Raw genomic sequence first — 17360 nt, forward strand, 5'->3', positions numbered from 1 at the left:
ATCTTGCCAGGCTTGAGATTCTTGAATGATGGCACTAAATGACCTTTGAGTATGTTACTTTTGTCAACAACATCCTTTTTCTCTGAACGAATGGGGTGGTATGTCTGCACACTCTCTAATTGTCAAGTCGGTAAATGTTGTTGAATGATAAGTATATTTCGATAAAAGTGAGCTTACCTGACCCAATGTGTATGAGGTAGTGTTTATAGAGTAGACTTTTTTTTTTTTGAACAACAAATTTTATTAGAAACCAGATCTCTTCTCAAGACGAACAGAGACCGGTGATTCAAAGGATACAAACAAAAGGCGTCGTATATAGGCGGAATACCCAAAAAATAAAAACCAAAAAAGACACCCCTACACACAACACCTAGCCAAACCCTACCTTCAACACCCCTGATGACAACACCCACCAAAATAAACATCACCACCTAAAACAGACTCCTTCACGAAAAGACACCCCTACACACAACACCTAGCCAAACCCTACCTTCAACACCCCTGATGACAACACCCACCAAAATAAACATCACCACCTAAAACAGACCCCTTCACGAAACGACCACTAAAAAACAGTATCCATAACCAGCATCGCCACTACTCATCCCAAAATAACACCCCTCTAAATGAAACACCCTGTTCGCATCACCAAAGCTGAGCCACAATTCTAAAGATCAAACAGCTTCCACCACCTCTTAACCTCCGGTCCGCCGAAAGAACATAAAAAAATCCCAAAACCAAAACTTGAACCAAAGAACTGACTCCCGATCTCGAATCAAAAGCGATCGGCCCACTAGACTACAGGACCAAATCATAATGGCACCCTTTACCCTTAGTCCACTAGAGAAACACCGTAGTCCGCCAAACAAGATTGCAGCTAGACGCTAACTCTCGATATTGAAGCAAAAGTAACCGGCCCACTAGAATCCAGTACACAATATGTAAGACAGACGACATGATTTGCGGTGGTGCAAACATCAATCGAAAAGGAAAAAATGCTCAGTTCGAAGGACACGCACCCTCCAAAAACCCTAAACACCTTAACAACCCAAAACTCAAACAAAAGCTAGCGACAACGAAAGTGGACCCGAATAACAGAGGCGGCCTCCAAAAGATATTACCTACAACAACCGAATCACCACCACGACCACACATCAACACAACCACCATATCACCACATATCACCACCACCACCACTGAAACACCATCACCACCACTACATCACCATCGCGCATCGCCACCACCACTACAACACCATCACCACCACCACCACTACATCGCGACCAGCAAGAACAAGAGCAAAACAGCAAAGCTGAAAGCCTCCAAGGAAAGCAGCAATATCGCCATAACATTCCGAAGAAGTAGTCATGGTGAATATACCCACAAATCAGAGATAGAGATATAATTACACTGCCAAACCGCCTCACCATGAAAACAAGCAGCAATACCAACACCAATCTAGAGGAAGACGAAACCCAACAACAAAACATGGGTAGCGATGCCAGTTTGAAGCAGAAACACAACCCAGATCATAAAAATGCAGCCGCCGGTGACAAGGATAATGCGTCTATCACCGGAGTAAATAAAAACCAAGCCAAAAAGCGACAAGAACCCACCAACACGACCCAAATAGGACCAAAAGCGAGGCCAAAAACAAAAACCCAAGGTGGACATGAGCAAGGACATGAGTGCGGCAGAACAGAACACCAAGATGAGACCAACACGTCCTTAGAAACCCACATACACCGACATCTAACCAGCAATGAAAACTGACGACAAAAACAGCCTCGACGAACCAACAAAACAAAACAAAAACACAGAATCCACCAAACCAACGACGACAAGCAGCCAACACGACATAATCTCACCCGAAAACCCATGGCAAACTGAATAGATACCAGATTTGAGTAACAATCCACTAAGTTCCTTGCAGACTGCGGCAATCCAAAAGAACGGCAGCATAGGAGGATTAAACATAGGGAGCGACGACCACCGGAAGTAAAAGAAGAGAACTTCGTCGAGCAGAGACCACCACCAACAAAACCCATCGGCGCGGTGGTCGTTGGGAGGTGCACGTTACATCACCCTTTGTAGCGGTTACATCTTGGCTATGGGGTTGGATCGAGGGAAAGGGAAAGAGGTCGGTGCTGAAGTTGTGCCTAGAGAGAGGACAGAGGAAAATGATCTAAGAGAGGGAAAGTGTTTTACTTTTTTTTTTAGATGTTTACGGAGTAGACTTAGAGTTTGTGGACCTTGTACCTTTACCTTTACCTTTACCTGGACATCTATTTGGTGCATGGTTCCATGCGAGGTTGTGGCATGGACCATTCCATTCGGTTCATGGTCCCGTGTCCGGTCAGTGCCACAAACCCAATGAAGCTTGCGTAAAGAGCCCTTTGGACCATATGCAGGGCTAGGCTCGGCCCATGCCGGAACATTGTTCATTTATTAATAGTCATGTTATCATCAAAACATAATATATAGATATTGTTCTTTGAAACTAAGTGGTTCGACCAATGAGTGTATTTGAGACGTGTTGGAAGCTATATGAGTACGTCCCCTATCTAGAATTCAAATAATTCTTCCACATTTGGGAAGTATAACCTTTTCTATTAGATCTGACCCCAATCAATATCAAGTTAGTATATTATAGGTCAAAACAATTAGCAGATTGTTAACTTTTAAATTTGTTTTTTAGAAAAGTCGTTGGTTAAATCTTGAAAACTAGTGTATATTCCTTTATATATACACGTTATTATATACACTTTATTATATATATTATATTCAACTAATGCAAATAATAATATTTATTCAACCCGTCAAAAAAATAATATTTATTCCAAACCCCTTAAGAAAATTATTTATTAAAAAATGCAAATAATAACATCTTTAGAAAGAAAAAAAAAACTAATGCTAATATATACATACATCTATATATGTACCAATTCGTAGAACATTGTATATCCGTTAGATCAGTGCCAAAGTTACTCACATACCGCGAGTTCATTAAACCATGATCGATATTCTCAAAGGGCCCATTTTATAATGTGTGAAGAGAGTGCACTTCGTGCAAAGTCAAGCATTTTAATTTTAAGGGTGTGCAAAATGAACAAAAATATAATCAACTACCAACTACTAATATATGAATGTTATAATTATTTAGGTAATTACACTTTTATACCTCATTTCAATAAATAAATTCAATTGATTTAAGGCAAATCAGTATGAATGAATTGGAAAGATAAAGAGAAAAATAATAATGAATTAAAAAGTAAAATGTTTAAAGAGTGAGTTGTCCTTAAATTGAATTGATTTTATTTATGTTTTTGTGGAGATTGTCTCTTGGTAAATTCAACATTGGAATTTGCAAAATGTGAGCAATGGATTTTTATCGAAAATTGCCTTAAAAATATGTTTTTTTTTTTTTATGATTCTACCATTTTGCACTCAGACATGGGATTTTGAGGAGGTTGTTGTTTTGCGCCCAGTTGGAGCTCGTTTGTGCTCAGACACAAATTCATGGACAGACTACAAACAAGAAGTTTCAGCACGGTTTGTGCTCGTTTGAGGGTTTATGGGGATGAGAGGGGAGAGTTTACTTTTCTTTTTTAAATTACGGACAATATAAAATGTTTTTCAAAATAAATTAAGTGTGATTGAAATATTATATAAACATGTTCTTATTTCAATTTTTAAAAAATATTTTATTGTGTACGTAATTTAAAGTAGAAAATAAAGTCTTCCCCTCTCTTCCATTCTAAACCCTCCAAACACACCCTATGTAATCAATAGGCTAAAGGTTGAAGGATTTTGAGTAGACTCTAGGTTTTGGAAACACCATTCAACACCTTGGGTGTAAAATCATTGAGTTTCTTGGTCATAGGATAATATTTGGAAAAATGGTAGAAATTAGGGTTTACGGTTGAAAGCTAATTTCTTGTAACCTTTTGCTTTCTATTTGTAAATGACTCATTGATAGTGAATTAGAGAGATCTATCTCCTTCAAACGTAGGTCAAATTTGAGTCTAAGTAGATGAACAAATATCGTCGTGTTTTTATTATTCTTCCTTATCTTGTTTTATTGTTTGTGATTGTTTTATCACTTTGGTTTTGGTTGCTACTAATTTTTCTCTACACATCAAAGAATTGGTGCGCCCAATGTCATGAGAAAAGGCTCCCAAAATTTGTGTTATGGTCCCTAAAGATTCCACCAGTAGCAGCAATACTAAGACTTTGTTTGCGAGTTTGGAGGGGAAGGGAGGGGAGAGTTTTGGAAAAAAAGAAGAAGCAAGTGGAAGAAATAAAGGATATTGGGAGGGGAGGGCTTTGAGGAGTTAACTTTTCTTCATAATACAAAATCCTCCTCATTTGGGGAACTAAAAAGTTGTATTGGTGGAGGATTTTTTTTTTGGGGGGGGGGGGGGGGGTGGGGGCTTTAGAGGGTTTATATGACTCTTCAAATTTAATCTATGTTGTTATAATATTCTTAATATTAAAAATATATGAATCACAAGCATTAGTTTATCATTCTCTCAAAATATTCTCTTTCAAAAAATGTGAAAGACTTCTCCATTTTCCTCATTATTTTTCACCCCTCAAAGCCCTTCCTTCCCCTCCCTGATGGCGCAGAGGATTCACATGGGATCTAAACACTTTATTAAGTGCTAAAGGGCATTTTTATTGTGCACATGATAGTCAGATTCCTTGAGTTGCCTCAACAAGGTTTCTCTTCCTTTGTAGACTTTAAGTTAGAGGGTTGAGCCTCAGTCTAGTTTCATTAAAGTATTATTCCTACAAATAATTTTTGCATCGCTCTATACTATTATTTATCTTTTATGATTTTTTTTGTCTTTTTTCTTCACCATGTTACAAGTGTAGAGTATCCATTGTCTATCAAAAACTAATCCCAACTAGAGGATCATATCTTCCACATTCAATGGAGTGTACCCTTCTAACTACATTTTCTTTAACCACAAGATTCGAGCACGAGACCGTATTCAAAGACATGTGAGATCAATTCCACTCATAACAACATATTATAATATTGATTATCCTCTCTCTCTCTCTATATATATATATATATTATGAAAGGCTAGCTAAGAAATAAAAAACATTGGACAGTTGGTAAACAATAATTACAAGCAATATTTTTATGTAACATTTGTTGTATGAACTATAGAGACAAATATGATGCATAAATGCATTTTTGTGACATCTAATAATTATTTTAGTTTTAATGAGGAATTTCGTATGGCAAAAAAATTATTAAAATCTATTGAATTGATGTAAACATTCCATGGATTTTTTGTTATATAGAGTGTTCAAACAATTATACATTTGGTATATGCAAAGGTGAAAATAAAATGACTCAAATTCTCAAGTTTATTTATATTGTGATCCTATTTGTTTCCATATTGCTTGTTGCAGAAGCCGGTGCGACTAAGTTCATTCTCATTTTTTTTTTATCTTATACAAAATTTTCAATAATTTTTATTAATATTTCGTTATTCTTATTTTACATTATAGAACAATGTGTTAGTGATTCCGATTGTCGAATAAAATTTCCGGGTCCTCGTCAACATTTATTGAGGTGCACACAGGGTAATTGTGTGATGTTAGTAGGCCAAGGTAAAAATTATTTCTCTATTATGTCTAAGACTTTTATTTTCCTTACTTGTTATAATATTTTTACTCTTATAATTGTCTCAATGTTTCACATACTTCTCCGACCAAGAAATATCTTTGATAGCATTACAAGCATGTTAAATATATATTTTAGAACAAAAACATATATTTCTTCATTTAAAAAAACTAGTACAAGAGGTATTAAAACAATAAAATAAAATTTAAAACCCTATAATGGAGAATCGTGTTAAACATTATTTTTTTTTAAGCAAAAAGAAAATATGATAAATAAAAAGAGAAAGATACAAAGACTGGAGGGACGTAGGACCTGACCCAGGAAAACCCAAATGGGAATACAACAAGATAAATCAGCCTAAGTGGATCTACTCTAATCTTTCATAACAAAAGTTCACTAATCACAAACGCAACCCAGCGAACCCGCGTACGGGCGCGAAACCAAGTTACAAAAAAAAGAGTGAAAAATGAACATTGCATAGAATAGTTAGAGTTTAGTTATGGCGAATGGATCGACCGCCAACACGGTAGCAAAATCCAAGTGCCAACAGCTCCCTGTAAAACAACAAGTATAAAAGCTCTTTCGAGCATGCAACACGTAAGAACTCAGATCGAGGGATGAGTCCAATACGTCAATACAGACCCTTTCGGGTTATTGTAACCGACCCTTTCGGGTTTTGTGAAACCAACCCTTTTGGGTTTTCGAACCGACACCGCGACAAGCAAGCTGCTACATCACTCCCATACCACCAAAAGGCTAAAATCCAGAACCACCAGTCTTTAAAAACAAACACGAAACCATCGGAGACATAAACGACCAAGCCACCCAACAACAAAGAATCAGGCAAACACGAACAAACCAGACGCCGCTGACCGACATCCGGTTACAAACAAACACCGTTACACCACCACCACCGTAAACACCACCAACAAACCACCACCAAGACGAAACAAAAACAAATCCAGCCGTTATTAACAGAAAGGCGGTGTTCTGAGATCACGGAACAAGCACAAAACATTTGGCAATCCCGCAGAAACCCTCTCTGTTCCTTGCAAACGGCGGTAACCAAAAGGAAAACGGCGAGGGAGGATTAAACAGAGGTACAGGCGGACACTAGAAGGAGAAGAGCAGAGAACCGACGAATCTGAGAACAACCACCAGGAAAAACTCACCGGCGCGGCGGCCACCGGGAGCAATCCTAACCAGGTGATGCGGATGCAATACGTGGAAAACGGAACAACAGTGCATCATCGCATCACCACCGCCATGGTTCTACATCTTTGAGAGCAAAGGTTTGGATTGGAAGGGGATGAAGGCGGCGGATCTGAAGTTTAGAGGGGGAGAGAACCGAGTTTTTTTAGGGGAGAGAGAGCTCTTACACACATTTTCCGTGTTAAACATATTATGAAATCATTGTTATAGTTGTTTCCTTGTGAATGATATAGATATGTTTAAGGAGACATATTACCAAAGGTGCTTGATATATAATCTAAGAAGATTAGAATTGAGTAACAAGTCTTAAGAAAATTAGAAAAGTTTTTATTGTTTTGGAAAAATATGCAATTTAATAAAAGAACCTTGGAATGATTGGATTTCACCATAATGATGAATAAATAAAATCCCAATCCCTTCTATTGCTATGGAGAATCAATGTCTAAAGGTGATGTAATTCTAAGGTAAGTAATGGCCTCTTACAAGGATACAAAAATGTATTCAATATGTCTGTTTGCCAAGATAAAAAAAAAAACTAATTTATAGCTTAAAAGTTCATATGATTAAAAAAGTCTTGTTTCTTAATTGATATTTCATCACAATTATAGCTTATCTTACTACCTTATAGTTTATTTTTCAGACGCTATTTAAAGTTACGTTTGAGCTAAAAAGTTTATATCTTATCATCTTTTGTCTCACTTTTACCCTCATCACTTTAACTAAAATCCATTTTTACCCTTAGCAATAAATAGCTACACTTAAAGAAAAAAATGTCAGGTTAAATCAAACTTCAGATTTCAATGTCTAGTAATAAATAAATAGTTACGTTTACTTAACAACAAATGTTCGTTTAAGAAGCATTCAAAATAAATGTTACGTTTAAGAAGAAAAAAGAATATATTTATGTTTAAGAAAAGAAAAGTCTTGTCACAATTAACTTTCTTTTGTTTAATTTTTTATAAAGTATAAAAATTGAAATAAAATAAAATAAATTTAAAATAAGATTTTAGGAAATTTATTAATTTAAAAATAATATATAAAAAATGTTAAATTAATAAATTTAAATCATCAAATTTTAAATATCTTAAATATTAATTGATATAAATTTAATTAAAAATTACAAATGTCCTATTATGCCAGTTTACGTTGATTAGCTTGTTGAACCACTAAACTTATCAAACAATTTTATTAGTTTATCGGATGATTGTGGAGCGATAGGTAGAATTTATGATAACTGAGAGATTCATATAGTTTGCATCATTGTTGTAAGGCCACTTCCGTGTGGTATGGGATACACGAGGTCAACCATCCCGACCAAACACTAAGGTGTAATTATATTCACGCGGATGGAATGTCGCTAAGGATTAGGTCATTCTGACTGAATATTGGTGGGATGATGACTTATAACATCTAGACTCCATGTGTAGTTGGATGGCGCTTTCTAAGGAATTGTGGGGCCGTTGGTGGCATTAGGATCAACTGTGTCAACATATAGTTCAGGTTGCATCAAACAAGTAGGGATAATCCGAGTGATTTTGAGGTTGCTATGATTGGTTGTATGTGTGTGACATGCTACTTTACATTTCTATCCCACTTTATATGTGTATGTGAATCTTACCCCTTATGTGTTGGTTATATATGTTTTAGATCCATTTGAGAAGGAGCATGTAGCAGAGGATTATGTATTCCCTTCCACCGTTCATGTAACTGATGCCACAAGTGTCAACGCAGAGTGACGTGGAGACTTGTCTTATGTTGTAGTCAGTGCGTCAATATATAAGATGCATATCACGTGGAATCCTGACATAGATCCACAAACATCGTTGATGTGTAAAATAAGATGCATTTCAAATATATGTGTATGCTTATGTTCATGTTTTAAATTATTTTGTATTTTAAATTACTTCTTATGCTTATCTTCTAGATGTCAGCTTTTGTATTTTAACGAACTTCCAGAGTCTCCTTGTTGTCCAAAGGATGTATTAACATAAAGGACTATTTCTTTTTTAGCTTGAAAGCTTTCAACATTGAACACGACTTATTTTCATGTTTTTGCATATCCAGTGTAGGAACTTTAGGTTTTTGTTCCTCTATTGTATATCCAATATCTTTAAGTTTGTTTGTACTAACACTATAAATCATATATGCCATTTTGGTTCTTTCTATACCCCATTAAAGAGAAACTCTTGGAAAGAATATTCATATTTTTCAGAGTTACACTTGCTAGGTACAACAGATTGAGCAGTGTTTAAAACCTCGTTTTCATTTTTAAAATTCTCAATCTCTTAATTCAAGGAAACTTTCTTCTCAAGTTGGTTTTTAAAATGTTTGCTAAGGATGTTATGTTATTTGGTTTTACCCTGAACATTCTTTAGCAAATCTTTAACGGTAGAAACAAGTACCTCATCATCAATGCCACTAGTTCATCTCTAGTGAGTTTAAAAAATACCTCATCATCAATGCCACTATCAAAATGTGAATCAGGTCTAGAGGATGTTTCCATGAGTGAGAGAGTAGCTTCTTCATCATTTTCTGACTCATCATCAAGATTCTCCTATGTTGCGATGAAACTTTTCTTGATCTTGTTTTTGAAGTTGTCCTTATTTGATTTTCATCATGGAGGTCAAGACAAATATGATTTGAAGTAACTATGTCTCTTGCAATGAAATCAGTTCTTTAGTTCTTTCTTCTTCTTAAAGCTTGAAGCTCTGTAAGGGAAAGTGCCTTTTCTCTGAACTCTGCCCCTCTCCTTCCATAGGTGTTGAACTCTCCTTGTAAGGAAAGCCATCTCATCATCGTCATCCTCAAATTTCTATAGCGCTTTTTCTTCAACCTGAAGAGCTTTCACCATTTTTCCTATATATTTAATCGTTGTTGATTTGAATTTTGGTTTAGGCTCATCATGGTTTAAGCGCTTTCACCATTTTTATGACACAGTTAAAGTATACTTCAGAGACCGAGCTCTGATGCAAATAGAAGGTGAGAAAAACACAATAGAGGGTGTTTAATTGTGTTGGTCTCTTTTTGAATCTCTTTTTGTGAAAATGGATAATAGAAAATAAACAACGAATGGGAGAGGAAAGTAAAAAAAAGGGGAGAGAGAGAGAGAGATGACACAATAAATTTATCTTGGTTCAATCCATAATCCGGAGTTACTCCATTCCCCTTGCACTTCAAAGCGATTTCACTATAATCAACTAATTAGAACAATAAAAACTAAGACAACCTAGTCTTATATTTCCCTGCCTCAACCTAGACGAATTCCTAATCTCAGTCCAGAGATTACAACAACAAGTTGTTTGCAAATTTACAAGCAACCCAAAGCATTGATTGTTGAAGCAAAGTGGGTTTTACATCAATGTCTTTAAGGTTTTGATGACAACAATTTATGAAAGAACAATTGGGTACTCTAATGTGTGTTTAATTGTACAAGACCATACAATTAAATTTTGAAGACTTAGAAGATGATCTGAAGAAAGGTCAACAAAAAGTAAAAGCTATGATCAGAAGTAGCCTCAAGACATGAAGACTCTGAAGAAAACAAGTTCTGATATAAACATAATCTGATGAAAGCAAGTTTGCATGGACATGTCAGCAGTCTTGTAGACTCTGATCAATTTTGTCGTCTTCTGAAGCAACATCACATTTAATTTCTAATCGCATTGTTTGTCTTCTTCTAACCACGTGCAGAAACAAACAAAGAATTTCAAAGTCAAAGAGAATGCAACTGATCATTCCAAAAGAAGTAAAACATCCCTATAGTAATATTCAACGGAATTATCCTTAGAGGCAAAGTATTCAAACACTGATCAAAGCTTCACAAGGAAAAATTTGTGTGTTGGCACCTCTTCAAACAATTACTCTTTTATTCTCTCCTATTTAAGGACCTGAACAATTTGAAGAATAAAAATGGACATCATGTAATTTTACAAGTTCTAAAACTCTAAAATTATGTAGCGAACAAACAGTTAGATAAATACTTACAAACTTTCATATCTTATAATTTCTTAAGTATCAGAAGTCAAGTAAGCTTATAATTTGTTTACCATCCTCTTAGTACAAAATTCAAACAATCAAACTTTATTTGTAAACTCTGATTGTAGAAGTCCTCTTGTGTGAGGCAAGGAAATTTTAGACTTGTGTGTCTAAGTAATTGTAATCATGTGTGATTTTAGTGAAAAATCTCTTGGACGTTCAAGGGGACTAAACTAACATCGAATAATGGGGTGAACCAAGATAATTGCTTATGTTGTCTCTCTCTGATTATCTTGCTTGCTCTGTTTTATTTAAATTATTTAAAAAAGGAAAAAGAAAAAGACATCAGGTGGAATACATCTAGCAGACACACCAGGCGGTAGATGGAAGGTTTACGGCGTTGCTCGCCGTCCACGACCTTCTTGGAATGCAGATCACCCTGTGGAATACATCCAATGCGACATAACTGATCCAAACGACGCCACCACCAAACTCTCCATCCTCACCGACGTCACACATGTCTTCTACGTCTGTTGGGCCAGCCGTCCCACATAAGCTGAAAACTGTGAAATCAATGGCGCTATGCTCAAAAACGTCCTCACCGGAGGAGTGACGGATGGCGGTTGCGAAATCGCCGGAGGAGAATGCAGCGTTGCCTTTGGCTTTAGCTTCGTCGGCCATGGATAGATCGGAGTTGAATTCGAAAGGGTTTTGGGGAATTTTGCGATAGGAAGAAGAAGAAGAAAGGGGTTATTTGCTGATGTTTCTTTTTCTTTTTCCATTTTTTTTAATTTGTTCTATTTTTTTTTTAATTTCCTCCCAATTTAAAAAAGCATGCAAGATTTAAAAATAAAAAAAAATAAAAATAATATCCACGTGGCACCAAACATAAGGGGTTTGGGTGCCACGTCATCAATGACTAAGTCAAAAATGGACCAGGGGCCAAAACTGACAAAGATTCAATACTTAAGGGGCCGTTTTGTATTTAAATTAGTTAGGGGGCTGTAACCGCAACTTTTGGAAAGTTAGGGGGCCAAAAGTGCAATTAAGCCTAGAAAATAAACAACGAATGGGAGAGGAAAGTAAAGAAATAAGGGGGAGAGAGAGAGAGAGAGAGATGACACAATAAATTTATCTTGGTTCAATCCATAATCCGGAGTTACTCCATTCCCCTTGCACTTCAAAGCGATTTCACTATAATCAACTAATTAGAACAATAAAAACTAAGACAACCTAGTCTTATATTTCCCTGCATCAACCTGGAAGAATTCCTAATCTCAGTCCAGAGATTACAACAACAAGTTGTTTACAAATTTACAAGCAACCCAAAGCATTGACTGTTGAAGCAAAGTGGGTTTTACATCAATGTCTTTAAGGTTTTGATGACAACAATTTATGAAGAAAAATTGGGTACTCTAATGTGTGTTCAATTGTGCAATACCATAAAATTAAATTTTGAAGACTTAGAAGATGATCTGAAGAAAGGTCAACAAAAAGTAAAAGCTCTGATCAGAAGTAGCCTCAAGCCATGAAGACTCTGAAGAAAACAAGTTCTGATATAAACATAATATGATGAAAGCAAGTTTGCATGGACATGTCAGCAGTCTAGTAGACTCTGATCAATTTTGTCATCTTCTGAAGCAACATCGCATTCAATTTCTAATCACATTGTTTGTCTTCTTTTAACCAGGTGCAGAAACAAACAAAGAATTTCAAAGTCAAAAAGAGAATCCAACTGATCATTCCAAAAGAAGTAAAAGATCCCTATAGTAATATTCAACGGAATTATCCTTAGAGGCAAAGTATTCAAACACTGATCAAAGCTTCTCAAGGAAAAATTTGTGTGTTGGCACCTCTTCAAACAATTACTCTTTCATTCTCTCCTATTTAAGGACCTGAGCAGTTTGAAGAACAAAAACGAACATCATGTAATTTTACAAGTTCCAAAGCTCTAAAATTATGTAGCGAACAAACAGTTAGATAAATACTTACAAACTTTCATATCTTATAATTTCTTAAGTATCAGAAATCATGTAAGCTTATAGTTTGTTTACCATCCTCTTAGTACAAAATTCAAACAATCAAACTTTATTTGTAAACTCTGATTGTAGAAGTCCTTTTGTGTGAGGTAAGAAAATTTTAGACTTGTGTGTCTAAGTAATTGTAATCATGTGTGATTTTAGTGAAAAATCTCTTGGAAGTTCAAGGGGACTAAACTAACATCGAATAATGGGGTGAACCAAGATAATTGCTTATGTTGTCTCTCTTTGATTATCTTGCTTGCTCTGTTTTATTTAAACACTTGGAATTTTTTCTAGAAAAGCCAACATATTCAACCTCTCCTTCTTGTGTTTTTCTCACCTTCAGTTGGTACCTGAGCTCCTGGTATGTTGGTTCAACACTTAACCGTGTAACAAATATAAGATCATGAGTAAAACATGCCTAAGCCCACTCCCACTTCCAGTTCCAATCATGTTGTGTCTCATAAATAATTAATAAAACAATTAATAACATAATATCCTAAAAATTGGGTCGTTACAAAAAGCATCATTGATGAAAATGAATGGCTGATATGATGACTGCATTTATTCAAGAATATCTCAACATTTAATAAAACATTCAGAGAAAAGGATTCCTCAAGCAACGGTCGTCATGTTTCAACTCTATATAAGACCAAGTTTGCTTGAAGAAGGTTAATTTCTTGAATAACATCTGAACATACTCACGTATATACAAAGTCTAACATGTTCATATACTATTGTAATTATATACATACTTGTTCATAGTATATAACTTGTCTAAAAACCGATCAAGAAAACCATAATAGATCGCTCAAAGTGTATTGAGCTTAATTTGTGTTTACTACTTTTAAAGTTTATGTGAACACTATCTTTTATAATCAACAAGTGTTGTTGTAAATCTCTGGATTGAGATTAGGAAGCCCTCTAGGTTGAAGTAAGGAAATCTAGGACTAGATTGTCTTAGTACTATTGTAATAAGGATTTGATTATAGTGAAAAATTTCTCGGATGTGTGAAGGGATTGAACTAACTCTGGGTTGTGGATGAACAAGGATAATCTGCTTTTGTCATTTCTTCTCCCTTGTCTCTTTACTTTGCGCTTTTATCTCATCAATCAAAAAGACATTAAAAAAACCTAAACAATTCAATCCCCCCATTTCTTGTGTTTTCTCACATTCAATTGCCACGAAAGCAAGGTCTCTATGGAAACACTTAGCCATGTCAGAGAAAAATATATCTTCATATGTGTCCTCATCCATCTTCAAAATTGATTCCAAGAATAATTCCTAACAAGTGATGTTCATATATAGGTCATTTCATTTCATCTTAAAAAATTCTAATCATACTAAACCTCAATTTATGATTGCTTGGAAGAAGTTTGGGAATGGGAGTTGATGTTCTGGTATGAACAAGAACACAACAACAATTAATTGCCGCTAGCATCGGTGGCGAATGTAACACCCAAGGCTGACAAAGGCGGGGAGTGGTCGCTGGTGCACAAGGCACGACAATGACCGGCTCCGGCCAGCTTCTAGACGAACCGAATCACACCGGAATGAGAGGGATCCCGAGGCCATGCAGGTATGGGACTGCATGGTTGAAGGAAGGTTTATAAGAATTTTTTGGTACTCCCTATATCAACAAGATGCATCTTCTTTTCGGTAGCCCATTCCATAAGAACTCCACAGTTAAGTGTGCTTGACTTGGAGTATTACAGCGAAGCTAGCCAAATTTTTTCGAGGGGACCAAATATGAAGCCAAAATAAAAAATACATTTATGAATATTATCTTAATAATTTTAGTTGTTGACAAAGTACTATGTGTATTACTATAGGGACTGAAAGTGCCAAAACAAGAAAAATAAATGTACCAATCAAGTGTTTATGTGTTGTGTTTCATGTTTCTACTAAAAATTTTAACAAATAAATTTATTTTGGGTATCTAAATCTCTATGATGAGAGTGTTGATTGGCTTGTTAATTACAGTTTGTCCTTGGAATCTTATAGTTGTTATGTGGTGGATGTTGAGGCAAAATCCCTAAATAATTTTAAAGATAACAAACCTTGATGATTAAGGAATTAATGGACTTTGATTAATTTGTTGGTATTTAACTTGTGCTCTTGAGTGGTTAATTAAGACAGGAACAAGTTTCAATTCATAACAAGAAACAAAGAATCAAAGGACATAAAGACTTAAGAACTCAGTCAGAGTTCAGAAAGTTAAAATGAGTTCAGAAGGTTGGACAGAGTTCAGAAGGTTGTTCATGATGAACATCAAGAACCAAGCCCAGATATTCATGAACAAAATGAAGAACATGCAAGGTCTACGTGACTTAAATAAAAGCCCAGTAAAGTACAATGACTAATATCAATCAAGGAATAAAGGCATTTAATTGATTAAAGTCAAAGAGGGCATCTTCAATGTTCATTCAAGACTATGAACATTTGAAGTACAAAACATCAGGAATATTCCATCAAGAATATCATCCTAGATGTTTTCTAAGCTGCACTTCATAAATGTTTCACTATTAGGATTTGATTACATCAAAAGAAAGTCTTACAAATCATCCTAAGTGAAACAAAAAGGAACATTCTGATGTCCCCTGAGTTCAGAAAGTTCGATCCTGCTCCATGCTTTTTCTGACATGAACAGTATAGTTGTTGGAAAGAAAAAGGCAAAGACAAAAGCAAGATCAAATCTTTTTCAACAAGATTTCGACACATAAGGGAGTTGGTACTGTACAAAGCAAACCAAATCCCCTAAAGCATGGAATGAAAGTGACAGCTCGACTTTATGAGATCCTGCACTTGTTCCAAGGCAGATTGCAAAGAAAATCTGACCAAGGAACATTCTGAAGTCGTACAAAGCAAATCTTCAAGTACAACCCAGAAATTCATGTGACATTCATCTGCAAAAAGCCCAGAGGCACATCTGACCGTCAATTCACATGAACCCAGATGAAGATCATCAAGAACACAACAATATTCTGGAAAATTCTCAAGAACACAACAACATTCTGAAGTATTCTCAAGAACACAACAACATTCTGAAGTATATCAGTTTTGCCCAGAATTCAAGTGTAAGTTGGTGGGTCCCATGACACGTGGCACAAGACCAGTGGACACTCTCCAACGGCTACAAAGGTTCAAGAAACTCTATAAAAAGAGATCAAGGCCTCAGCATAACACACACCTTTGCAAAGCATACAAGAAAACAACATAAGAGTGTTTGAAGCTTTAGCAAAAACATTGATCATCACAAAGATTCCAAGAAGTCTTCAAAGTGTACATCAATATTTCTCTTATCTTTTTAAAGATAAATCTCTTCCTCCATTTATCCTTTGTCTGATCTATATCATTCAAACTCCATACAAACTCCATAAAAATTGTAAACAAAGTCTCATCTAGCTTTAAGGGTACTAAAGTATTAGGTTGAGCAGAAAGGTGTAAAGTCTAAGTAGGTAACTTAGCAAGAAAGGTGTGTTTTATCTTGGTTTTCGGGTGTCAAACATTGATTATGTTTGAACCTTTTAAACCGGTGATATCTTATTTTTTCTTGGGAAGGGAAAAAGTAAGCAAAACCCTTGAGAATCGAGGTCCGGGAGTTGTTTTCGCTACGGGAAGGTGTTAGGCACCCATAACGACTATAGTATCCTATAGGAACCGTCTTTAATTTCTACGCGCGCGCTTTATTTTTAAATGCTATTTTGAAAGATGATATTAAACCTAAGAGTTTCTAAGTGAAGAATTGGAGGGAGAAGAATGTTTTTGAATTTTTATTTTATTTGAATTGAAGGAATTTTGTTCCTTGCCTACGTACCCGATTAAGGGATCAAATTCACCGTAGTTCTCTCTCAAAAAATGTTTTTGTTTTTGTTGGTTGATTTTAAGTTTGAAAATTGGATTTTGAAGAATAGAAAGAGGCCTCAAGGGCATGAGATTAGGAAATAGTGAGGTTGGATTAGTGAATTGCAAAATATGGTCAAAATAGGATTAGAGTTCATTGAAATTTGATTAAGAAAATGGAAAAGAAAAATACAATGGGATATTGGATCCCAAGGTTTATTCGGAAAAGGTTTGAGTGAAGTTGTTCACATTTGTTTGGAAAATTGGTTTTTTCTAAGTATAAACCCTAGGCATACATCTAAACATACAATCCTAAACATACATCTAAACATGCATATTCTAGCTATATAGTGATGTGTGTGCATGTGTCAGTGCTTGTGTCGGTGTACATCATTAGAGTCCATTGTCCTTTACATCATACCCTAAATACATTCTATGGCCTCTTTGCCAAGAAATTAAAATTGCATGAAGGTAAAATATTACAAAACCTCTAAGTATTTACATTTTAAACTTGGCATGAAATTGTAACTTAAAATGCAAGAAATTAGATGAAGAAGAAGATGAAGTGGGAATGCTTATGATGAATATGAAACATGAAATGGAAAGGTTAGTAGCATAGAGCAATATCAAAGGAAATAAAGCAAGAGAAGTACTAGGACATAAAGGA

The 17360-nt window shown here is 35.5% G+C and overlaps 1 long non-coding RNA gene across 1 annotated transcript; it reads left to right on the forward strand.

Moving 5' to 3' along the window:
• Window positions 1-5295: 5295 nt before the first annotated feature.
• LOC146930784 (uncharacterized) lies at window positions 5296-8910 on the forward strand. Its single transcript, XR_015006473.1, has 3 exons — window positions 5296-5433; window positions 5527-5628; window positions 8501-8910. It is a non-coding gene; the product is annotated as an uncharacterized LOC146930784 (long non-coding RNA).
• Window positions 8911-17360: the final 8450 nt, after the last annotated feature.

This window comes from Medicago sativa, chromosome 4 (genome assembly GCF_051527215.1).
Source record: "Medicago sativa cultivar Bolivia chromosome 4, Bolivia_mono, whole genome shotgun sequence".
Taxonomy (NCBI): Eukaryota; Viridiplantae; Streptophyta; class Magnoliopsida; order Fabales; family Fabaceae; genus Medicago; species Medicago sativa.